The sequence below is a fragment of the Tachyglossus aculeatus genome, chromosome 1 (assembly GCF_015852505.1).
Source record: "Tachyglossus aculeatus isolate mTacAcu1 chromosome 1, mTacAcu1.pri, whole genome shotgun sequence".
NCBI lineage: Eukaryota > Metazoa > Chordata > Mammalia > Monotremata > Tachyglossidae > Tachyglossus > Tachyglossus aculeatus.
Genome location: NC_052066.1, coordinates 23393663 through 23420039, shown reverse-complemented (window position 1 = coordinate 23420039; position 26377 = coordinate 23393663). Strand labels below are relative to the sequence as shown.

General features: G+C 45.1%; 1 non-coding gene across 1 annotated transcript; it reads left to right on the top strand.

Annotated features, from left to right (window-relative positions):
• The first annotated feature begins 6762 nt into the window (after positions 1-6762).
• LOC119934706 lies at positions 6763-6897 on the top strand. The gene has a single exon (XR_005453000.1). It is a non-coding gene; the product is annotated as a small nucleolar RNA SNORA7 (small nucleolar RNA).
• The last annotated feature ends 19480 nt before the right edge of the window (positions 6898-26377 follow it).

The window sequence follows — 26377 nt, the reverse complement described above, 5'->3', positions numbered from 1 at the left end:
ATGGATTGTGTCCAACCTGATTATCTTGTATCTACCTCAGTGCCTAGACCAGTGCTTGGCACAAAGTAAGCACTTAGCAAATACCATAAAAAAGCAAAACCTGGCAGCATCATGGTAGCATTCATTCAATTGTATTTATTGAGTGCTTACTGTGTGCAGAGCACTGTACTAAGCGCTTGGGAAGTACAAGTCTTCCTCCCTTCAAGGCCCTACTGAGAGCTCACCTCCTCCAGGAAGCCTTCCCAGACTGAGCCCCCTCCTTCCTCTCCCCCTCACCCCCCCATCCCCCCGTCTTACTGCCTTCCCTTCCCCACCTGTATATATGTATATATGTTTGTACTTATTTATTACTTTATTTATTTATTTATTTTACTTGTGCATATCTATTCTATTTATTTTATTTTGTTAGTATGTTTGGTTTTGTTCTCTGTCTCCCCCTTCTAGACTGTGAGCCCACTGTTGGGTAGGGACTGTCTCTATATGTTGCCAACTTGTACTTCCCAAGCGGTTAGTACAGTGCTCTGCACACAGTAAGCGCTCAATAAATATGATTGATTGATTGATTGACTGTGATTCCCATGTGGGACATGGATTGTGTCCAACCTGATTATCTTGTATCTACCTCAATGCCTAGAACAGTGCTTGGCACAAAGTAAGCACTTAACAAATACCATAAAAAAGCAAAACCTGGCAGCATCGTGGTATGATTCATTCAATCGTATTTATTGAGCGCTTACTGTGTGCAGAGCACTGTACTAAGCGCTTGGGAAGTACAAGTTGGCAATATATGGAGACGGTCCCTACCCAACAAAGGGCTCACAGTCGGGAACGGCGGGGGCATCAACAGCTCTCCTGAGCTCCCTCCCCTCCTGCAGTGCTGTCCCCACTTACAGTGAACATGTGAGGAGACGGACCTTGAGCAGCACGAATCCTCCTGAGGAGGTGGGAGAGCCCCGGCTGTGATAGCCCTGACTAGGGTCCCCCCCTGCCCACGAGGGTTGCGCCCCATATTCGCCCACACAGGCTTCAGTTTGGGAGGAAACTGCATGTGCCCCCTCAATCGGCCTGGGTTCCATCCCCCAGGGCTTCAACCACAGTCTAGTCCCCCTCCTTCCCGAGGCCACCCCAGATCAGTCCAGCTTAGTGATTCGGACTATGAGAAGCAGTGTGGCTCAATGGAATGAGCACGGGCTTGGGAGCCAGAGACTGTGGGTTCAAATGCCGGCTCTGCCACTTGTCAGCTGTGTGACTTTGGTCAAGTCACTTCACTTCTCTGTGCCTCAGTTACCTCATCTGTAAAATGGGGATGAAGACTGTGAGCCCCACATGGGACAAACTGATCACCTTGTATCCTCCCCAGCGCTTAGAACAGTGCTTGGCACATAGTCAGCGCAATTATGGGTTCAAATGCCGGCTCTGCCACTTGTCAGCTGTGTGACTTTGGTCAAGTCACTTCACTTCTCTGTGCCTCAGTTCCCTCATCTGTAACATGGGGATGAAGACTGTGAGCCCCACATGGGACAAACTGATCACCTTGTATCCTCCCCAGCGCTTAGAACAGTGCTTTGCACATAGTAAGCGCTTAACAAATGCCATTATTATTATGAGGCTGAGCAGCCAATAGCCGTTCAAAAGTGACTGACTGAAATATCTTCCTAAAGGATTTGGCCTGAATAAGATTTTGTAAAGTGTCCCACTGCTTGTGGAATAATAATAATGGTATTTGTTAAGCGCTTTCTATGTCAGGCACTATTCTGAGCACAGGGGTACATACAAGCTGATCAGGTTGGACACAGGCCCTGTCCCACATGGAGTTCACAGTCTTAATCCCCATTTTACAGATGAAGGAACTGAGGTGCAGAAAAGTTAAATGACTTTCCCATGGCCACACAGCAGACAAGTGGTGGATCTGGGCCCATGCTCTATTCACTAGGCCATACTACTTTTTTTTAAATTGTATTTATTAAGTGCTTACTATGTGCAAAGCACTGTTCTAATAAGCACTGGGGAGGTTACAAGGTGATCAGGTTGTCCCATGGGGGGCTCACAGTCTTAATCCCCATTTTACAGATGTGGTAACTGAGGCCCAGAGAAGCTAAGTGACTTGCCCAAAGTCACACAGCTGACAATTGGCAGAGCCGGGATTTGAACCCATGACCTCTGACTTCAAAGCCCGGGCTCTTTCCACTGAGCCACGCTGCTTCTCAGCATGGAATCAGCAAGGAGAGTGCAGTATGTTATAGGGTGCTCACAAAGTTTCTATTTCATCACACTACAACTGCAGCATAACTCTGAAGTTGTGATGTAGTGCCATAAACCAGCAGGCTCCTCCTCTCGCTCTCTCCCACAGAGTTAAATCCATGGAAAACCCATTTTCTGATTTACAGGAGGGATTAGGGATGAGAAGCCTAGCCTTTCTCCCTCTCTAGCTACATGCCCAGGGCACATTCCCTGAGGGAACACCACCATTTTGAAGCATGTCCATGCAGGGTAGCTGGCAAGCTTTGGCAAGAGTTCTGTTGGATCTTTCTCTTCTGGTCCCTTCTCAAAGCAGTTTAAAGAGTTTAATTCACAACACCCCAGCCCAGTCAACCCAGCAAACACCCAACAGTGCTTAGCACATAGTAAGCACTTAACAAATACCGTAATTATTATTATTACAGCATCTAATTCCTACCCTCAACACTGACCGGTATACACATTCATTCATTCATTCATTCAATCATATTTTTTGAGCGTTTACTGTGTGCAGAGCACTGCACTAAGTGCTTGGGAAGTACAAGTTGGCAACGTATAGAGACGGTCCCTACCCAACAACGGGCTCACAGTCTAGTGTATTACCATACACATATGATAATAATAATAATAATGGTATTTGTTAAGCACTTACTATGTGCAAAGCACTGTATTCAAGAATCTATTCGGACAACTCATTCTGACATGTTTGTACTACTTCCTGCTATAACCTTGTTCTTCTTCCTCCTCCCACAAATTGTAAAATCGTTTGGCTGTCTCTCCCATTTAATTGTAAGCTTCTGGAGGGCAGGAGACATATCTTAATAATAATAATAATAATAATGGCATTTATTGAGCACTTACTATGTGCAAAGCACTGTTCTAAGCACACTGGGGAGGTTACAAAGTGATCAGGTTGTCCCACGGGGGGTGCTCACAGTCTTAATCCCCGTTTTACGGATGAGGTAACTGAGGCCCAGAGAAGTGACGTGACTTGCCCAAAGTCACACAGCTGACAAGTGCGGAGCCGGGATTTGAACCCATGACCTCTGACTCCAAAGCCCAGGCTCTTTCCACTGAGCCACACTGCTTCTCAAAACAAGTATCACAACAATGATACTTGTTAAGCACTTACTATGTGCCAAGCACTGTACTCAGTTTTGGGATTGATACAAGTTAATCAGGTCAGACACATTCCCTGTCAAACATGGGGCTCAAAGTCCAAGTGGGAAGAAGAACACGTAATGAATTGTCATTTTACCGAGAGGTAATTGAGGCATAGAGAAGTTAAGGGACTTGCCCAAGGTCACACAGCAGGAAAATGTCAGAGCCAAGATTAGAGCCCAGGGTCACTGATTCCCAGGCTTGGCCTCTTTCCACGAAGCCACTTCAGTGGCTTAACAGCCTTACAGCCTAACTGCTGTTCTATTTTATTTTGTTAATATGTTTGGTTTTGTTCTCTGTCTCCCCCTTCTAGACTGTGAGCCCACTGTTGGGTAGGGACTGTCTCTATATATTGCCAACTTGTACTTCCCAAGTGCTTAGTACAGTGCTCTGCACACAGTAAGCGCTCAATAAATACGATTGATTGATTGATTGTTCTATTCTCCCAAATGCTTAGTACCAGCCTGGGAGTCAGAAGGTCATGTGTTTTAATCCCAGCTCTACCAACTATCTGCTGTGTGACCTTGGGCAAATCATTTCACTTCTCTGGGCTTCAGTTACCTCATTTGTGAAATGGGGATTGAGTCTGTGAGCCCCACTTGGAACAGGGACCATGTCTAACCCCATTTGCTTGTAACCACCCCAGTGCTTAGTAAAGTGCCTAGCACATAGTAAATGCTTAACAAATACTGCAATTACTATTATGGTTTGTGCACAAAAAGTCCTCAGTAAACGTGCCTTTAACTGGAGTGGCATATACAGGTAGTGTTAACTTCTCACCCTCAGCTTCAAGGCTGTCCATCACCTCGCCTCCTCCTACCTCACCTCTCTTCTCATCTTCTCCAGCCCAGCCCACACCTTCTGCTCCTCTGCCGCTAATCTCCTCACTGTGCCTCATTCTCACCTGTCCCACCATCGACCCCCGGCCCACATCATCCACCTGGCCTGGAATGCCCTCCCTCCGCACCTCTGCCTAGCTAGCTCTCTTCCTCCCTTCAAGGCCCTACTGAGAGCTCACCTCCTCCAGGAGGCCTTCCCAGGCTGAGCCCCCTCCTTCCTCTCCCCCTCCTCCCCCTCCCCGTCCCCCTCTTACCTCCTTCCCCTCCCCACAGCACATGTATATATGTATATATGTTTGTACGTATTTATTATTCTATTTATTTATTTATTTTACTTGTACATATTTATTCTATTTATTTTAATTTGTTAATACGTTTTGTTTTGTTGTCTGTCTCCCCCTTCTAGACTGTGAGCCAGCTGTTGGGTAGGGACTGTCTCTATGTGTTTCCAACTTGTACTTCCCAAGCGCTTAGTACAGTGCTCTGCACACAGTAAGCGCTCAATAAAAATTGAATGAATGAATGAATAGTGGAGTGATGTGGAGAAAGAAAAAAATCTAAAACAGATAAAAGCTAAAGCTCAACATGTCGAAGACTGAACTCCTTGTCTTCCCTCCCAAACCTTGTCCTCTCCCTGACTTTCCCATCTCTGTTGACGGCACTACCATCCTTCCCGTCTCACAAGCCCGCAACCTTGGTGTCATCCTCGACTCCGCTGTCTCTTTCACCTCTCACATCCAATCCGTCACCAAAACCTGCTGGTGTCAGCTCCGCAACATTGCCAAGATCCGCCCTTTCCTCTCCATCCAAACTGCTACCCTGCTCATTCAAGCTCTCATCCTATCCCGTCTGGACTACTGCACCAGCCTTCTCTCTGATCTCCCATCCTCGTGTCTCTCTCCACTTCAATCCATACTTCATGCTGCTGCCTGGATTATCTTTGTCCAGAAATGCTCTGGGCATATTACTCCCCTCCTCAAAAATCTCCAGTGGCTACCAATCAATCTGCGCATCAGGCAGAAACTCCTCTCCCTGGGCTTCAAGGCTGTCCATCACCTTGCCCCCTCCTACCTCACCTCCCTTCTCTCCTTCTCCAGCCCAGCCCGCACCCTCCGCTGCTCCGCCACTAATCTCCTCACCGTACCTCGTTCTCGCCTGTCCCGCCATCGACCCCCGGCCCACGTCATCCCCCGGGCCTGGAATGCCCTCCCTCTGCCCATCCGCCAAGATAGCTCTCTTCCTCCCTTCAAGGCCCTACTGAGAGCTCACCTCCTCCAGGAGGCCTTCCCAGACTGAGCCCCTTCCTTCCTCTCCCCCTCGTCCCCCTCTCCGTCCCCCCCATCTTACCTCCTTCCCTTCCCCACAGCACCTGTATATATGTATATATGTTTGTACATATTTATTACTCTATTTATTTATTTTACTTGTACATATCTATCCTATTTATTTTATTTTGTTAGTATGTTTGGTTTTGTTCTCTGTCTCCCCCTTTTAGACTGTGAGCCCACTGTTGGGTAGGGACTGTCTCTATATGTTGCCAATCTGTACTTCCCAAGTGCTTAGTACAGTGCTCTGCACATAGTAAGCGCTCAATAAATACAATTGATGATCATGATGATGATAAAAGCCCAGGACAGCTGAACCCCACTTCTCTAGAAGCCCCCTTTTTTGATTCAGGCCAGGGGCAGGACATGTAAAACTAAAGTGACTTACATTAATAATTATGATAATTACTATTATGGTATTTGTTAAGCGCTTACCATGTGCCAGGCACTATTTTAAGCACTGGGGTGGATACAAGCAAATTGGGTTGGGCACAGTCCCCGTCCCACATGGGGTTCACAGTCTCAATCTCCATTTTACAGATGAGGGAACTGAGGCACAGAGGAGTGAAGTGGCTTGCCTAAGGTCACACAGCAGACAAGTGGCGGAGCCAGGATTAGATCCCACAGCCTGTGAACCCGTTGTTGGGTAGGGACCATCTCTATATGTTGCCAACTTGTACTTCCCAAGCGCTTAGTACAGTGCTCTGCACAGAGTAAGCACTCAATAAATATGATTGAATGAATGAATGCTGATTCCCAGACCCAGGCTCCATCATCCAGCGCTTAGAACAGTGCCCAGCCCTTAGAACAGTGCTCAGCACTTAGTAATCGCTTAATAAATGCCATTATTATTATATTATTATCCTCCTGCTACCTGGATCTACTGTGTGCTAGTGTTGAATGAGATTCTCACTACTGCTGTACATACTAATGAGAATTACTAATTAGCAGGACATTCCGCAAGGAAAGTGGCAGTCATAGAGAGTGAAGCAGTGGGAGATAAAAAGTGAAATGAAAATAAGTTGACTCTGCGTAATAGTAGTATGTATTTATTCATTCATTCATTCATAGTTATTGAGCACTTACTGTGTGCAAAGCACTTTACTAAGCACTTGGGAGAGTACAATATAAAAATACAATGGGCTCACAGTCTGGAGGGGGAGACAGACATTAACATAAATAAATAAAGTGAGTGCTGTACCCTCTAATAATACCTGGAGAGTTTCCAGTACTCTTCCAGCCTTGGTTATGGGAGGGAGAGTCAAGCAGAGGCCTACCCATTCCATTCCGAGCTTGGCCAGTGGCTAGCGAGTGGAAGGCAATCGGCTACAAGTCAAAAGTCCCCCATGCTGGTGGCAGCAGCAGGGGAAAGGGTTGAGGGTGGAGACTCAAGTTGACTGTGCGGAAGATGGTAGTGGTAAACCACTTCCTTATTTTTACCAAGAAAACTCTATGGATCCACGACCAGAATGATTGCAGATGGAGGTGGGGCATCCTGGGAGAGATTCATTCATTCATTCAATCGTATTTATTGAGCGCTTACTGTGTGCAGAGCACTGTACTAAGCGCTTGGGAAGTACAAGTTGGCAACATATAGATATGTGTCCGTGGAGTCGCTATGGGTCCGGGACGACTCGACAGCATGAGATAGGACAAGACAAGACATGAGTGCTGTGGGTTGTGAGGTGGGGATGAACAAAGGGAGCAAGCTGGGGTGATGCAGAAGGGAGTGGGAGAAGAGGAAAGGAGGGCTTAGTCAGGGAAGGCCTCTTGGAGGAGGTGTGTTAGCAGTATTCAGTGACGGTCCACTTGGTACAGGGCCTTCTACTTGGAAAGTAGAGAATAACAAAGTGACACATTCCCTGCCAACAAGGAACTTACACTCTAACGGGGAGGCAAATCATGTGTAACTTCACACTCTTCTCAACGTTTGTCAGAAAGCATGGAGCAGGGAAACTTTACATCCTCAAAAGGTCCCTTTCCTGAACTAAGCCAGGGGAAGCACATGGAAGTTGAAGAATAAACAACCACCAGGAGAAAGGTGGCTAACCTGGCTCCCTGCCCCTCTGCGGCCTGGTCCTGGAAGAAGAAGGGCTCTCTAAACTCTAGGCCCCAGGTCAGTGACCATGTGTGACTCAGCAGGAAATTTCTTTGCCGAGCTCCTTTTCCTCCATTTTGCCCATTTGCTGCTAGAATTCTAAGACAGCTGTGTGTTTCTTACTTGCTGTCACAAGCAAGTTGGACATAATTCATCCTGCTGCTGACACCCATCACAACGCTAAGCCGTTTTCTTTACTCACCCCTCCTTCTGACCTCAACTCCCCTCGCACCCCCATGCTCCGCCCTCTCTGAATCCTTTACGCTTTCGTCCCCACTGTTCCCCTCCATTGAGACCCGAAATCCTGAATTTTTTTTCTTCATTGAACTGACCTCCATCTACTCTATCTTGCCGCCAACCCCTCGCCCACGTCCTGTCTCTGTCCCTCCCTTCATATCTTGACAGACCATCACTCTCCTCACTTCCATAGCCTTATTAAGGTCATATCTCCTTCAAGAGACCTTCCAATCAATCAATCAATCAATCGTATTTATTGAGCGCTTACTATGTGCAGAGCACTGTACTAAGCGCTTGGGAAGTACAAATTGGCATCACATAGAGACAGTCCCTACCCGATAGTGGGCTCACAGTCTAAAAGGGGGAGACAGAGAACAGAACCAAACATACCAACAAAATAAAATAAGTAGGATAGAAATGTACAAGTAAAATAAATAAATAAATAAATAAACAGAGTAATAAATATGTACAACCATATATACATATATACAGGTGCTGTGGGGAGGGGAAGGCGGTAAGGCGGGGGGATGGAGAGGGGGACGAGGGGGAGAGGAAAGAAGGGGCTCAATCTGGGAAGGCCTCCTGGAGGAGGTGAGCTCTCAGCAGGGCCTTGAAGGGAGGAAGAGAGCTAGCTTGGCGGATGGGCAGAGGGAGGGCATTCCAGGCCCGGGGGATGACGTGGGCCGGGGGTCGATGGCGGGACAGGCGAGAGCGAGGTACAGTGAGGAGATTAGTGGTGGAGGAGCCGAGGGTGCGGGCTGGGCAGTAGAAGGAGAGAAGGGAGGTGAGGTAGGAGGGGGCGAGGTGAAGGTAGGAGGGGGCGAGGTGAGGGGGCGAGGTCCACAACTAAACCCTCCTTCCCTCTACTCCCTCTCTCTTCTGCTTCATGTGTAAACTTGGATTTGTACCCTTTATTCACCCCCAGCCTCAGCCCCAAAGCAGTTATGTACATAGCAGTTATGTATTTTAATGTCTGCCTTACCCCTAGGCTGTAATAATAGCAATAATAGTAAAAACAATAATAATAATTGTGGCATCTGTTAAGTGCTTACTATTTACCAGGCAGTGTACTAAGCAAGGCATAGTGGATAGAGCACGGCCCTGGGATTCGAAAGTCATGGGTTCTAATTTCGACTCCACCACTTGTCTGTTGTGCACCTTTGGACAAATCACTTCACTTCTCTATACCTCAGTTACCTCATCTGTAAAATGGGAATTAAGACTGTGAGCCCCAAATGGGACAGGGACTGTGTCAAAACTGATTACTTTGTATCTAACCCAGTGCTTAGTACATTGCCTGGCACATAATAAGCACTTTAAAAATATCATTATTATTATTATTTTAATTTATTTTATTAAGCACTGGGGTGGATACAAGCAAATTGGGTTGGACTCAGTCCCTGTCTTAATCCCCATTTTACAGATGAGAGAACTGAGGCCCAGAGAAGTGAAGTGACTTACCGAAGGTCACACAGCAGACAAGTGGTAGAGCCAGCTTTAGAACCCAGCTCCTTCTGATTTCCAGGCCTGTGTTCTATCCACTAGGCCATGCTGCTTCTCAAGGTGTTTCTCTGTAAATATGCTTGTGGGCAGGGATTGCCTGGTCACACAATTACTAAGTAAAGTGCTCTGCACACAGTAAGCTCTCAATAAGCATAACTGATGATGATTTTTCTCCATTCTCACAGGGTCTAGGTTCTGGAGACTCCATCATCTTTTCTGATATAAGAAAATAAACTTGAAGAAAACTAAAATGGCAGGAGCAACTCTAACCATTGAGCAACTATCCAGCATACTCAATCAGTACGCACAATTAGGGTAAATTTATACCAAATTGATTAAAATTTCAGCTTTCAGTAATGTATTTGATATATAAGTTTTAAATCACAGTATCTTGGAATAAGGTCCATAGATCACTAAAATACACATCTCCACCTATTTCCTAAATTACCCAAGACTATATAACAATTTCTTAAATTTAGTGAAAAAATTTCCATATTAGGAATGATGATCCTTTTTTCCTCTCCAACAGTCTTCACCTCAAATTTTATGTAAATTTAATTTAGCTCTCATCCCACAATGTACAAGATGAATAGCATTAAGTTGGCAGGCGGATGGATAGTCATAACTTAATGTTGAAAAATCCACAAAGTAGAAACTTGAGATGGAATAAGAAAAGTGGAAAGGAATAGGGGAGTAGCTTGAAAGGAAAGTTCATGGAGCTCGGTTTCTACTCTTTGTTGAATTTTGACTTGGTGGGAACATCTAGATGTTTCTCAGTCTTCAGCAAAAAATATCATCTGCTCGTATGATTGAAGCACTTCAGACATGGGTAATTCCTGTGTTGTGGTGAATGAGCTTCACTGCCACTTCATCAGATTGCAGATGGAAGGAAGACATTTTCCAAACCACTGAACAAACAGGCAAATGGGCTGGGAAGAAACCTCTAGCCAATTTTCTCAGTCAGGTCGTGGGGCTTCCTATCTCCGGCAGTCAAGGAGGTGGATGTTCTCTAAGGTTTGTACATGGGGCCATGGGAAGCAGTGATATTCAGATGTGGTCAGTTGTTTTTCCAAAGCCACTGAAGAGCAAGAAACCCAAGGATCACAAGTCAGAGATGCAGGAGACAAAAATCTGTAAGACAACCTTTGGTCTACTCCTCCTTCTCTCCCCTGCTTCCATGATCCCCAGAGAACAATTAAGTACTCCATCTTCAACTTCTCCCTCAAACTCCATGTCCCCGAGCAGCCTCAAGTAAACAAAGGTATTCATTTGACTATCTTCTGTGACTGAATTAAAAATGAGTAAATGGAAGAATCACTCAACTGGGCATTCTTAGACGAGACCTTTACCAAGTGATTTCTACTGATAAAGTGCCATTTTTCTTGGCTTCATTTTCAAGCCCTAGCTATAGGTAGCCTTTGGGGACTTGTATTCATCACGACCCTGTTTCTATAGGAATAATAATATCAGTATTAGGTAATAATAATAATAAAGATGGCATTTATTAAGTGCTTACTATGTGCAAAGCACTGTTCTAAGCGCTGGGGGGGCTACAAGGTGATCAGGTTGTCCCACGTGGGGCTCACCATCTTAATCCCCATATCACAGATGAGGTAACTGAGGTTCAGAGAAGTGACTTGCCCAAGGTCACACAGCAAACATGTGGCAGAGCTGGGATCCGAACCCATGACCTCTGACTCCAAAGTCCATGCTATTTCCACTGAGCCACACTGCTTCTCCTGCTTACTAGGTGCTTATTAGGTGCTTACTATATGCCAACCACTGTACAAAGTGCTGGGGTAGATACAAGATAATCATCATCATCATCAATCGTATTTATTGAGCGCTTACTATGTGCACAGCACTGTACTAAGCGCTTGGGAAGTACAAATTGGCAACATATAGAGACAGTCCCTACCCAACAGTGGGCTCACAGTCTAAAAGGGCTCACAGTCTAAAAGATAATCAATTAGGATCCAATCCCTGTTCCTCAGGAGGCAAGCAGACTAAACAGAATGCCTCAAAAGTGCACTTTGATGTCTCTGTACATAGGAGAGATGAAAAGTTATAACCATCAATAATCATGGTAGGGGAGGAGAGCAGATAGTAGGCCAGGAAAAGTTCAATGCAGTGGGGGAAAGTTTTGAAAAGAATGCCTTGTCCTAGCAATCACCAAAAATTGTCCACAGACCCTCCCAGTTCAGTCGTATTTATTGAGCACTTCTTGTGTGCAGAGTACTGTACTAAGCTCTTGGGAGAGTACAGTGCAGCAATAAATTGACCCATTCCCTGCCACAACGAGTTTACAGTCTAGAGAGAGCTTACAGTCCCAAAACCTTCATCACTGCCTGCCCCTTTTCTCAACCCCAGAGCTAATAATCAATCAGTCAATCAACCAGTCGTACTTATTGAGCCCTTATAGTGTGCAAAAGCACTGTATTGAGCACTTGGAAAAGTACAATAGTGTTTAGTAAACATGATTCTCACCTCTCAGGATCACACCTGGAGAGTTTCCAGTAGTATACCATTCTCAACTATGGGAGGGAGAGTCAAGCAGAGGCCTGTCCATTCCAATCCTAGCTTGGGCAGTGGCTAGAGAGTGGAAAGCAATTTGCTACAAGTCAAACCTCCCCTGTGCTGGGCAGCAGTGGCTTGGGAGACAGTCGAGAGCAGAGACTCAGGTTTACTGTGTGGAAGGAGGCAATGGTATATCACTTCCAGATTTTACCAAGAAAATTCTACAGATCCACAACCAGAACGATTGCAGACAGAGGTAGGGCGTTCTGGGAGAGATGTGTCCGTGGCGTTGCTATGGGTCAGAAACGACTCGAAAGCACAAGACAACAAAAAATATGATCCTTGCCCTAAAGGAGCTTACAATCTAGTGGAGGAGGCAGATACAGATAATAAATTACGAAGAAGAAGAAACTATAGAGTTAAAGGTATGTGCATAAGTGATATTCATTCATTCATTCATTCAATCATATTTATTGAGCACTTACTGTGTTCAGGGCACCGTACTAAGCGCTTGGGAAGTACAAGTTGGCAACATATAGAGACGGCCCCTACCCAACAGTGGGCTCACAGTCTAGAAGGGGGAGACAGACAACAAAACAAAACATATTAACAAAATAAAATAAATAGCATAAATATGTACAAATAAAATAAATAAATAGAGTAATAAATACGTACAAACATATATACATGTATACAGGTGCTGTGGGGAGGAGAAGGAGGTAAGGTGGGGGGGATGGGGAGGGGGAGGAGGGGGATCGTGAGGTGTGACTACCCAAGTGCTTAGATGAGGTAGAAGTGCTGGCATCTCAAATGAACAGTTCCAAACCCTTAGACGAACAGGTGTTGGCTGTGATACAGTCCAAGATGGGCATTTCTGATGCCTCAATTTTCATAGTAGTAGTAGTAACAATGTTATTTATTGAGCTGCTAATGGGTATTACTCTCCCTGTCCATGGAGAGACTATACTATAATGGAGGAGTCAGACAAACTATTTACAAATGGGGTACTCAAAACATTTTTAGTTTATTTTTAAGTGATCTAGCTACTAGACAGTCTATGCTTAATAATGATGGCATTTGTTAGGTGCTTATTATGTGTAAAGCACTGTTCTAAGTGCTGGGGAGGATACAAGGTGATCAGGTTGCTCCACATGGGGCTCACTGTCTTTAATCCCCATTTTCCAGATGAGGTAACTGAGGCACAGAGAAGTTAAGAGAATTGCCAAAAGCCACATAGCTGACAATTGGTGGAGCCGGGATTTGAACCCATGACCTCTGACTCCCAAGCTTGTGCTCTTTCCATTGAGCCATGCTGCTTCTCTAGCCACACTATGGATCTTAATCATTCTCTGTGCCTCAGTTACCTCATCTGAAAAATGGGGATTAAGAATGTGAGCCCCACGTGGGACAGGGACTGTATCCAACCCAATTTGCTTGTATCCAACCCAGTACTTAGTACGGTGCCTGGCACACAGTAATCACTTAACAGATAGCATAATTATTATTCATTATTATTCATTCAAGTATGACTAATAAGCCAAGGAGTTCATCTTATTCACCTCAACACACACAAGTTTTCCAAGTCTGTAAGGAAGCCAAACAGCTTTAATTGCCATCGGAGGACGCAGCTTCTAAAGAACAAGAATAGTCCTTCAATACTGAAGAACACTTATAAGTGGTACCAAATGGACCCAATGAGTAGGAAGGAGAGAAATTTAAAAGGACTTGGAAGAGACTAGCCGACGTTTCGTGCAACTCAGCAACCTAGGGGTTAGGGAGAAATTTTTCCAATGCTTTTCACAGTGCATGGTACATCATGCATGCTTACTGAATACTGTTACTTTTGTTATTAGTTTATGCACTTTTCAGAAAGTGGCATAGCAAGAGCATAGGCCCAAGCAAGTCAGAAGACATGGATTCTAATCCCGGCTCCACCTCTTGTTGGCTTTATGACCTTGGGCAAATCACCTAACTTCTCTTTGCCTCAGTTACCTCATCTGTAATATGGTGAATAAGACAGTGAGCCTGATAACCTTGCTTATACCCCAGCTCTTAGAACAGTGCTTGGCACATAGTAAATGCTTAATAAACACCATTATTATTATTATTATTATTATAAGAAATGGGATTGTTGGACTGCTTGTCACTTCTACCCAAGTCCCATCTGGGCACAGACCAAGACTAAATTCAGATACCTAGGTTTCTCAGCTGCAGAGTTAGTGAACATTTTTTTTTTCAAAGTCCAAATTGACCCAGGAAGAGTTAACTGGATTTTGAGATACAATCAAATATATTTAAACACGATGCTTGAGTGCTCTTTGCAGCTGGTAGGTTATACATAAAATATGTTCAGCCAGTGATAGCATCCTTATCTAAAGACAGAAGCTAGCAAAATTTCATCCTGTGTGCCCTGTTAGATTGTTCCCTTCGACAGACAGCAGAAGGCTCACGATGACAAGTGTGTGATTGTATCTGAGAGGCAAGGAGACGGTGTTCTCCGTCTTTCCCGTCCATATTGCCCGGTGCCCTCTCTCTTTATTAAAAACCACCAAACAAGGGGTAGTTTTATAGGGCCCAAAGGAGTGAAGTCCACTCAGGAAAAGGGACAAGATCTATTGCTGAAACAGCAGTAGTGGCAGCATAGTGGATAGAACATGGGCCTAAGAGTCAGGTCATGGATTCTAATCCCACTCCACCACTTGTCTGCTGTGTGACCTTGGGCAAGTCGCTTCACTTCTCTGGGCCTCAGTTATCTGTAAAATAGAGATTGAGACTGTGAGCCCCACATGGGACAGGGACTGTGTCCAACTCAATGTGCTTGTATACACCCCAGTGTTTATTACAGTGCCTGGCACTGAAGAAGCACTTAATAAATACCATCATTATTGCCGAATACCATCAATAAAGCTTTGGCCACCATTTTTACATGCTTTTGCACATGATTTTCCTGATTGAAAAAGATAAAATGAACAGCAAAATGGGTCACCCAGTAATGAAATCATACAATTTAGTAAGATCATGAGGAAAGCTAATCCTACAACCATACGAGAGAAAAGTCCAAAATATCATTGTAAGTTAAAAAGAGTTAGTTGTTCTTTTGCAATGGCATTTGTTAAGACATTAGTACATGCCTGGCACTTTATTGAGTGCTGATGTCAGTAAAAGCTGATCAGGTTAGACATAGTCCATGTCCCATATGATGCTCACATTCTTAATCCCCATTTTATAGATGCGGTAACTGAGGCTAGAGAAGTTATGTGACTTTCCTAAGGTCACACAGCAGAAAAGTGGTGGAGTTAGGATTAGAACCCAGGTCCTTCTGACTCCCAGGCTCATGTGCTATCCACTAGGTCAAGCTGCTTCTCTAGTTAAGAGATCTCTAAGCTCCATCACCTAAAGGAAGATATTCTTCAAATCCAAAGTTAAGCAGGAAATATGTTATTAAATAATTTTATCCTGTCTGCCTCTGTTCCCAGCTTTCTGGCATGCTGACAATGCATTTTGCAGTGATTTTTTTTATTGATGGGACTAAGAAAGTGGTTTAGGGAGATAGAATATTCTGATCCTTTCCTCAGAATAATGCCAGAATAGCATTTCTGACTGATCTTGGCCTTAGCTAAAGATCGACAAACCTTAAGCTTCCATTTCTAACCAACTCTCTTGGTTATTTTAACTAGGATGTAATTCAAAACAATCCTCTTTTTCCAGCGAACTAGACAGACAGGAAGCTAGGAAATCACGCAGAGCCTGTCCTGATAACCCTGCTCCACCACTTGCTTGTTCTGTGAACTTGGAAAAGTCACTTGACTTCTCATGGCCTTGTTTTCCTCATCTGTAAACTGGGGATTGAGACTGGTAGCACCATGTGGGACAGGGACTGTGCCCTGTGACCAACCTGATTTAATGGTAATAATAATAATAATTATTATTATGGTATTTGTTAAGCACTTACTTTGTGCCAGGCACTGAACTGAGCACTGGGGTCTCTATAAGCAAATCAGGATGGACTCAGTCCCTGCCCCACAAGGGGCTACCAGTCTCAATCCCGATTTTGCAGATGAGGTAACTGAGGCCCAGAGAAGTTAAGTGACTTGCCCGAGGTCACAATTCAGACAAGTGGTGGAGCTGGGATTAGAACCCATGACACTCTGACTCCCAGCCCCTTGCTCTATCCACTAGGCAACACTGCTTCTCCAGGTCTCTAGCCCAAGGCTTAATATAGTGCCTGGCATTTAGTAAGCACTGAACGAATGTTATTATTATTACAGTGTTTTTCTGGTTGAACTGTTCAGTCCGTGTACATTTCCCATTCTAGTCATGGAGAGTCGCAGGTGGATCAATCTAAACAGTAGATAACTAAAAAGTCATCCTCTAGACTGTAAGCTTGTTGTGGGCAGGAATGTGTCTACTAATTCTGCTGTTTTGTACTCTCCCAAGAGGGAGGGAGGGAAGATGGGAGGGAGGGAGGGAGGGAGGAAGGGAAAAAGGGAGGAAAGGAGGAAGGGAGGAAGGGAGGAAAGGAGGAAGGGAGGAAGGGAGGCAGGGAGGCAGGGAGGCAGGAAGGAAGGAAGGAAGGAAGGAAGGAAGGAAGGGAAGGAAGGAAGGAAGGAAGGAAGGAAGGAAGGAAGGAAGGAAGGAAGGAAGGAAGGAAGGAAGGAAGGAATGAAGGAAGGAAGGAAGGAAGGAAGGGAGAAAAGAAAGTAGAGAGAGGGAAAGGAAAACTCAATCTTTCCAACTTCCTGTAGTTCGAGTATAAACCGGCTACATAGGAACTAGCTGTATGTCATCAGGAAGGAGACTAGGAGACTAAGAACTTGCTTTCCTCCCTGCTTCTCTCTTTCCTGCTACCACCTCAGAAAAGTAATCTCATCCTTTCGTCACATATTATTGAAATCCGAGTTCTTAAAAAAACTCTCATTTTTGCCCAGACTGAGAGCATGTCATTCAGAAGTGATGTGCAAGGCAAGAGATAACCAGGTAGAACTCAGCGATTCGCCACAGAAAATGGCTCCATGTATGGCTGTAATGCTATCAGAGTCTGTCCCTCAATAGCTCTTTACTGCTCCTGAGCTCAGAATCTGCTGATTCAAGAACTTTGCCAGCACAGGGAGGTGTGGGGTTGGGGAAAAGAGAGGAAGGAAAGCAGGCAGTGCAGGGGGAGTTAGGATGAAATATAAATAGTCTTTATGGATCACATAAGAAGGCTGAGGATTTTTTTTCTTAGTAGTAGAAATAGTTTTTCCCTCTCTCTTCTCCTCCTCTCCCGCTTCCTCTTTCATTCTGTGTTCACTTCATGCTTTACTTGGGCTGACCTGGGGAGGAGAATCTTCTCGGCCAACTGCTTAGTAACAAAAAGATGCACTTCAGTTTGAAGTGGATAGGAGTTAGAGGCTCACCAAATTCAGAAGCAGATTTGTCAAAGGTAAATAGGGATGTTAGAGTTGTGTAGAGAAATGAAAGGCTTAAATCACATCAGAAACACATAGATTTCCAGTGCATTTTTGTATATATTTGATCAAATATGTATGGTAAAGAGTAGAAGTACCAAAAAGAACCTGTATGTGTCAAAGCTGTTTTAATATAATCATGTAGGAGGAAATCAGTATTATTTCTATTGATTTAATGGATTTGCCTTAAATTCTTAGGTTTTTCTCCTTCATCACATATTTTCCAGTATATTTTCAAAGATTGTTGGTTTAAACCAAAGGATTAGGAATTACCAGTTTCCTAGAGTTTCGGAGATGTTGGCCACTTTATAACCTTTTAGTTTTAGTTACATAAGATCTCACCTATTGGCTCCTTCTTCATAGATGTATTTCTAGACTGTGAGCCCACTGTTGGGTAGGGACCGTCTCTAAATGTTGCCAACTTGTACATCCCAAGTGCTTAGTACAGTGCTCTGCATACAGTAAGCACTCAGTAAATATGATTGAATGAATGAATGAATGAATGAATGAGCCACACATTGGTTAATCAATCAATCAGTGATGTTTATTGAATGCTTACTTGTGCAGAAAACTAAAGTACTTGGGAAAGTACAATAAAGCAGAGTTCATTTATTCAATCATATTTATTGAGCGCTTACTGTGTGCAGTTGATAGACACCTTCCCTGCCCACAATGAGCTTACAGTAGAGAGAGAAGTAAACAATAGTCACTAAACAGGAATTTTATAGGATCCTTAGAGAGTCAACACATATACTGCATCCAAAGGATACATGAGCAGCGTGGCTTAGTGGAAAGATGGGCTTGGAAGTCAGATGTCGTGGGTTCTAATCCCAACTCTGGCACTTGTCTGGTCTTTGACCTTGGGCAAGCCACTTAACTTCTCTGAGCCTCAGTAACCTCATCTGTAAAATAGGGATTAAGACTGTGAGCCCCACATGGAACAACCTGATGACCTTGTATCTACCCCTGTGCTTAGAACAGTGCCTGGCACGTAGTAAGCGCTTAACAAATACCGTAATTATTATTATTATTATTATTGGTGCTAGCAGTAATAATAATAACAATAATGGTGTTTGTTAAGCATGTACTATGTTGCAAGCACTGTACTAAGTGCTGGAGTAAATATAAGATAATCAAATGGGTTACTGTTCCTTTCTCACATAGGGCTCACAACCTAAAGTGGAAGGAGAATAGGTATTGAACCTCCACTTTCCAGTTGAGGAATTTGAGGCCCAGAGAAGTGAAGTGACTTGCCCAAGGTCACACAGTAGGCAAGTGGAAGAGGAGGGATTAGAACCTAGGTTTTCTGACTCCTAGGCTTTTGCTATTCCATGGTGGTTCTGGAAACATCCCTTACCTTCCCCACTGCATCCCCCTGTGCTCTTCACCCCACTCCCATCTCCAGGCAGTAGTAGAGTTATAAAGCTGCCTCCACTGAGCCAGAAAGGAAAATGCAATTAAAAGCCAAGACTTTCACCAGAAAGCTGCTCACTAGCAAGAAGAGAAGCAGAGAAGCAGAATGGCCAAATTCATTCATTCATTCATTCAATCGTATTTATTGAGCACTTACTGTGTGCAGAGCACTGTACTAAGCACTTGGGAAGTACAAGTTGGCAACATATAGAGACGGTCCCTACCCAACAATGGGCTCACAGTCTAGAAGGGGGAGACAGACAACAAAACAAAACATGTAGACAGGTGTCAAAGCTATATATATATATATCAATCAATCAATCAATCAATCGTATTTATTGAGCGCTTACTATGTGCAGAGCACTGTACTAAGCGCTTGGGAAGTACAAATTGGCATCACATAGAGACAGTCCCTACCCAACAGTGGGCTCACAGTCTAAAAGGGGGAGACAGAGAACTGAACCAAACATACCAACAAAATAAAATAAGTAGGATAGAAATGTACAAGTAAAATAAATAAATAGAGTAATAAATATGTACAACCATATATACATATATACAGGTGCTGTGGGGAAGGGAAGGAGGTAAGACGGGGGGATGGAGAGGGGGACGAGGGGGAGAGGAAAGAAGGGGCTCAGTCTGGGAAGGCCTCCTGGAGGAGGTGAGCTCTCAGCAGGGCCTTGAAGGGAGGAAGAGAGCTAGCTTGGCGGATGGGCAGAGGGAGGGCATTCCAGGCCCGGGGGATGACGTGGGCCGGGGGTCGATGGCGGGACAGGCGAGAGCGAGGTACAGTGAGGAGATTAGTGGTGGAGGAGCGGAGGGTGCGGGCTGGGCAGTAGAAGGAGAGAAGGGAGGTGAGGTAGGAGGGGGCGAGGTGATGGACAGCCTTGAAGCCCAGGGTGAGGAGTTTCTGCTTGATGCGCAGATTGATCGGTAGCCATTGGAGGTTTTTGAGGAGGGGAGTAATATGTCCAGAGCGTTTCTGGACAAAGATAATCCGGGCAGCAGCATGAAGTATGGATTGAAGTGGAGAGAGACATGAGGATGGGAGATCAGAGAGAAGGCTAGTGCAGTAGTCCAGACGGGATAGGATGAGAGCTTGAATTAGCAGGGTAGCGGTTTGGATGGAGAGGAAAGGGCGGATCTTGGCAATGTTGCGGAGCTGAGACCGGCAGGTTTTGGTGACGGCTTGGATGTGAGGGGTGAATATATCCATTTATATATATAAATGGATAGAGCACGGGCCTGAATGTCAGAAGGACCTGAGTTCTAATCCCAGCTCTGTCACTTTTCTGCAATGTGACCTTGGGCAAGACACTTCACTTCTCTTTCTCTACGGTCTCACTTACCTCAACTGTAAAATGAGGATAAAGACTGTGAATCCCACGTGGGACATAGACTGTATCCAAGCTGAATATCTTGCATCTACCCCAGCACTTAGTACAGTGTCTGGCGCATAGTAAGTGTTTGACAAATAACATAAAAAAATAGTACAGAACGTGGAGGGGAGATTGATAGAGCAGAAGGGAGGGTTGGTGCTCTTGGGAACTGGATTCTCCCAGATTGGCTGAATGCTGCAGTCAGAGGGAGTAGTAGCAGTGTGTATGGCCTGCTTGGGCCTAGGTCTATCATTCACATCCAAGCCGTCACCAAAACCTGCTGGTCTCAGCTCCGCAACATTGCCAAGATCCGCCCTTTCCTCTCCATCCATATCGCTACCCTACTCGTTCAAGCTCTCATCCTATCCCGTCTGGACTACTGCACCAGCCTTCTCTCTGATCTCCCATCCTCGTGTCTCTCTCCACTTCAATCCATACTTCAGGCTGCTGCCCGGATTATCTTTGTCCAGAAACGCTCTGGGCGTATTACTTCCCTCCTCAAAAATCTCCAGTGGCTACCAATCAATCTGCGCATCAGGCAGAAACTCCTCACCCTGGGCTTCAAGGCTCTCCATCACCTCGCCCCCTCCTACCTCACCTCCCTTCTCTCCTTCTCCAGCCCAGCCCGCACCCTCCGCTCCTCCGCCGCTAATCTCCTCACCGTACCTCGTTCTCGCCTGTCCCACCCTCGACCCCCTGCCCACATCATCCCCCGGGCCTGGAATGCCCTCCCTCTGCCCCTCCGCCAAGCTAGCTCTCTTCCTCCCTTCAAGGCCCTGCTGAGAGCTCACCTCCTCCAGGAGGCCTTCCCAGACTGAGCCCCTTCCTTCCTCTCCCCCTCGTCTCCCTCTCCATCCCCCCATCTTACCTCCTTCCCTTCCCCACAGCACCTGTATACATGTATATGTTTGTACATATTTATTACTCTATTTATTTATTTATTTATTTTACTTGTACATACCTATCCTATTTATTTTATTTTGTTAGTATGTTTGGTTTTGTTCTCTGTCTCCTCCTTTTAGTGCTCTGCACAAAGTAAGCGCTCAATAAATATGACTGATGATGATGATGATTCATTCATTCATTCAATCGTACTTACTGAGTGCTTACGGTGTGCAGAGCACTGTACTAAGCGCTTGGAAAGTACAAGTTGGCCACATAGAGAGGGTCCCTACCCAACAATGGGCTCACAGTCTAGAAAGGGGAGACAGACAACAAATCAAAACATGTGGACAAGTGTCAAGTCATTAACAAAATAAATAGAATAGTAAATATGTACAAGTAAAATAGAGTAATAAATCTGTACAAACATATATACAGGTGCTGTGGGGAGGGGAAGGAGGTAGGGTGGGGGGATGGGGAGAAGGAGAGGAAAAAGGGGGCTCAGTCTGAGAAGGCCTCTTGGAGGAGGTGAGCTCTCAGTAGGGCTTTGAAGGGAGGAAGCGAACTAGCTTGGTGGGTGTGCAGAGGGAGGGCATTCCAGGCCACGGGGAGGATGTGGGGCAGGGGTCGATGGTGGGACAGGCGAGAACAAGGCCCATTGAGGCGGTTAGTGGTACAGGTGCGGAGGGTGTGGGCTGGGCTGGAGAAGGAGAGAAGGGAGGGGAGGTAGGAGGGGGCGAGGTGATGGACAGCCTTGAAGCCGAGAGTAAGGAGTTTTTGATCAATCAATGATATTTACTGGATGCTTATTGTGTGTAGAGCACTGTACTAAGTGCTTGGGAGAGTACAGTGTAACAGAGTTGGTAAAAATGGAGTCCCCTGCCTTCAAACCCTGCCTTGGGGCTCAAGTGTTGGTGGCTCTAGACTGTGAGCTAGTTGTGGGCAGGAATTTGTCTGTTTGTTGTTATATTGTACTTTTCCAAGTGCTTAGTACAGTGTTTTGATCGTAGTCAATGCTCAGTAAATACAATTGAATGAGTGAAATAATGAATGGCTCAATCTGACCTCTGCATCGCCTTTTCCCTAGGGTGGGGTCTTGTCTTGTCTTATGTTGTCGAGTCGTCTCTGACCCATAGCAATGCCATGGACACATCTTTCCCAGAACACCCCATCTCCATCTACAATCGCTCTGATCCATAGAGTTTTCTTGGTAAAAATATGGAAGTGGTTTATTATTGCCTCCTTCCACGCAGTAAACATGAGTCTCCACCCTCGACTCTCTCCCACGCCACTGCTGCCCAGCACAGGGGAATTTTGATTTGTAGCCCATTGCCTTCCACTTGCTAGCCACTGGCCAAGCTAGGAATGAAATGGCTATGCCTCTGCTTGACTCTCCCTCCCATAGTCGAGACTGGTCGACTACTGCAAACTTTCCAGGTGCAACCCTGAGAGGGGATCCAGTGGGGTAGGAAATAATAATGATGACATTATTCTAAGCACTATTCTAACCACTGAGGTAGATATAAGTGAATCAGGTTGGGCACAGTCCCTGTCCCACATGGGGCTTACAGTCTTAATCCTCATTTTGCAGATGCACTGAGGCACAGAGAAGTGAAGTGACTTGTCCAAGGTCACACAGCTGAGAAGTGGCAGAGCCAGAATTAAAACACGGGTCCTTTTGACTTCCAGCCCGGTGCTCTACCCACTAGGCCACATCCTGAGCAGACCTGGCTCATCCTGAGCTGGGCTGCCACCAGTGAGAACAGCAAGAGAGGCAGACAGCAGCAGCAGAGACAGCGGGAGGTCACCCCAGGGCCAGAGACAGGTTGAGCCAGAGACAACTCTGCCATCTGAGTGGAATTGGCAGTGGCTCTGCCGCTGCCCTGGAAATTCCCAGGAATGACCCCAGAATGGATCAGTCCAGTCACGGTGGGATGGCAGCATTAAATTAACACCAAGCGCTAGATTGGCTCTGGGCAGATTCTGGTCACAGGAGGAATTTTCCAGTCGAAAAATCCTCAAAAAATATGCCTTACCCCCAGGCGGACCCAGTCACGCTGACATTGAGCAAGTCATTTTAATTCCTGCTGCCTGCTAAATGGGAGAAATACCTGATTCCCTCCTTCCCAGGAAGATGGGGAGGTGTTGGGGGATGAAGTGGGGGAGACCCAAAGTAAACAATAGGGTCAGAACACTTGGTTTGGAATGAGATCATTCTTTGAATCCTTGGTATTGTTATAATAACCTGTAACGGATAACATCTGTAATAAAGGTATCCACATACGTCTGACTTTTCCCCTATGACAACATGTTAAAATGAACGTTTCAAAAGTTAAAAAGCCCTCCAGAGGGGGAAAGGGAGTCAGGCTGTCCTATTTTCTCCTAAAATAACACCTAGAGACATTATTAAAATGAAGGTGACTCTTGCAGCAGACATTTTGGGTGGAGGCTATTAAGACAAGCAAGAATTTTCCAAAATGTATTTTAAAGAGACCTTTCAATTATTCTTGCAGCAAAGACACTCCAATTGAAAATGTCTGCACTCTCACCACACTCTGACTGCCCCTGTAGAACCAGCCACTCTGTGACCATAGCAATGACCTCTATATGGCCCAGATCTTTTATCCATAAAATAGGGTCAATAATATCTGCCCATTCCCTGAACTCCTGGATACTATGGCTACTATGTGAATACAAGGCACTGATTTTTTACGGTATTTGTTAAGCACTTACTATGTGTTAAATTTTGTTCTAAGCATGATGGTTTTTGTTAAGCGCTTACTATGTACAAAGCACTGTTCTAAGTGCTGGGGAGGTTACAAAGTGATCAGGTTGTCCCACGGGGGTCTCACAGTTTTCATCCCCATTTTACAGATGAGGTAACTGAGGCCCAGAGAAGTTAAGTGATTTGCCCAAAGTCACACAGCTGACAGTTGGCGGAGCCGGGATTTGAACCCATGACTTCTGACTCCAAAGCCCGTGCTCTTTCCACTGAGCCACACTGCTTCTCAGTAGGAGTACTGAGTAGAATCTAAGTAGGAGGAAGAACAGGTATCCCCTTTTTAGTTGAGGACACTGAGGCACAGAAAAGTTACATGTTACAAGTTGAGGACACAGTTACAAGTTGAGGACACTGAGGCACAGAAAAGTTACATGTCTTACCCAAGGTCACACAGCAAGCAATTGGCAGAGCAGGGATTAGAACCCAGGTCCTTTTGACTCTCAGGTCCAAGTTCCTTCCACTAGGCTATGCTGATTCTCGTGATATTGTTCTAAGCTGTTGAATCTTACAGTCACTGAATGTCTACTATGATCAGAAAATTATGTTTGGATTTTTGTGATAATTTTTTTCTCTATTCTATTTTCACCAAGTGACGGGCATTCTGAAGAAGGGGTGAATTACCTGGAGTAGATAATAATAGTAATGATGATAATAGTAATAATAATAATAATAATAATAATAATAATAATGGCATTTGTTAAGAGCTTACTATGTGCCAGGCACTGTACGAAGCGCTGGGGTGGATACAAGCATAATAATAATAATAATAATAATAATAATAATAATTATAATACTTATGGTATTTGTTAAGAGCTTGCTATGTGGCAGGCACTGGGGTGGGGTGGATACAAGCAAATCGGCTTGACACAGTTCCTGTCCCACGTGGGGCTCACAGTCTTGCTCCCCATTTTACAGATGAGGTCACTGAAGCCCAGAGAAGTGAAGTGACTTGTCCAAGGTCACACAGCAGACAGGTGGATTAGAACTCATGACCTTCTGACTCCCAGGCCTAACCACACTGTAGCTCACAGCATTAAGGGGCTCCATTCAAGAACACAGAGGCCCCATCAAAATAATGAGAAGAGTCTAGCCATCTAGATAGCTCTAAAAACCACAAAGCCAGAGATTCTCTGGCACCCTGAATAACTGGAATGTCAAATCAATGGTTTGGGCTTCTAGAAAAATCACTTCCATGGGCGGGGGGGGGGGGTGAATTATCTCGAGATTCATAATTGATGAAACATATAGTGGTATTCTACACTGTGACCCAAATACATCCACCATTTTTCTGCCATTTGCTATCATATAAAACTGACGAATGGCAGAGTCGGGATTAGAACCCAATCCTCTGACTCCCAGGCTGTTTCATTCATTCATTCAATCGTATTTATTGAGCGCTTACTGTGTGCGGAGCACTGTACTAAGCACTTGGGAAGTACAAGTTGGCAACATATAGAGACGGTCCCTACCCAACAGCGGGCTCACAGTCTCTTTCCACTAGACCATGCTGCTTTTCAATTGTCTACTGGGTGGCCTTGGGCAAGTGACTTAATTTCTCAGCGACTCAGTTGCCTCATCTGTAAAATGGAGTTTGACTACTTCTTCCTCCTACTGGGGCAATAAATATAGACATACATCGACTTGTATGTATCCCAGTGCTTGACATATAGTAACTGTTTAACAAATACCATAAAAAAGCATTGACTTGGGAGTTACAGGACCTTAATCAGAAACTCACCTGTGCATCAAACAGAAACTCCTCACCATCGGTTTTAAAGCATTCATTCACCTTGCCCCTTCCCACCTACTTCACCTCACTACTCTCCTCCTAACAACCCAGCCCACGCACTTCATTCCTCTAATGTTAATCTTTTCACTGTACCTCCATTTTGTCTATCTCGCAGCCAACCTCCCACCCACCTCCTGCCTCCGGCCTGGAATGCCCTCCCTCCTCGTACCTGATAATTACTCTCCCTCCCTTCAAAGCCTTAATGAAGGCACATCTCCTCCAAGAGGCCTTCCCTGATTAAGCCCTCCTTTTCTCTTCTCCCACTCCCTTCTGCCCCCCAAAACTTGCTCCCTTTGCTCTTCCCCCCTCCCAGCCCCATAGCACTTATGCCCATATCTGTAATTTATTTATTTATGTTAACATTTCTCTCTCTCTCTCTCTCTCTCTCTCTCTCTCTCTCTCTCTCTAGACTACAAGGTCATTGTGTGCAGGGAATATCTATGTTTATTGTTATATTGTACTCTCCCAAGTGTTTATTACAGTGCTGTGCACAGAGAAGCAGCCCCCGGGGGGACAACCTCCCCAGCACTTAGAACAGTGCTTTGCACATAGTAAGTGCTTAATAAACGTCATCATTATTATTATTAAGCCATCAATAAATACAGTTGACTGACTGTCTGACCCCGTCTGATCTGGCTTCTGTCCCTTCAGGCCACAGAAACTGCCCTCTCTAAGATCACAAATGACCTCCTTCTTGCCAAACCCAAAGGCCTCTAATCCATCCTAATCCTCTTTGACCTCTCAGCATTTTTTGGTACCATATTCAT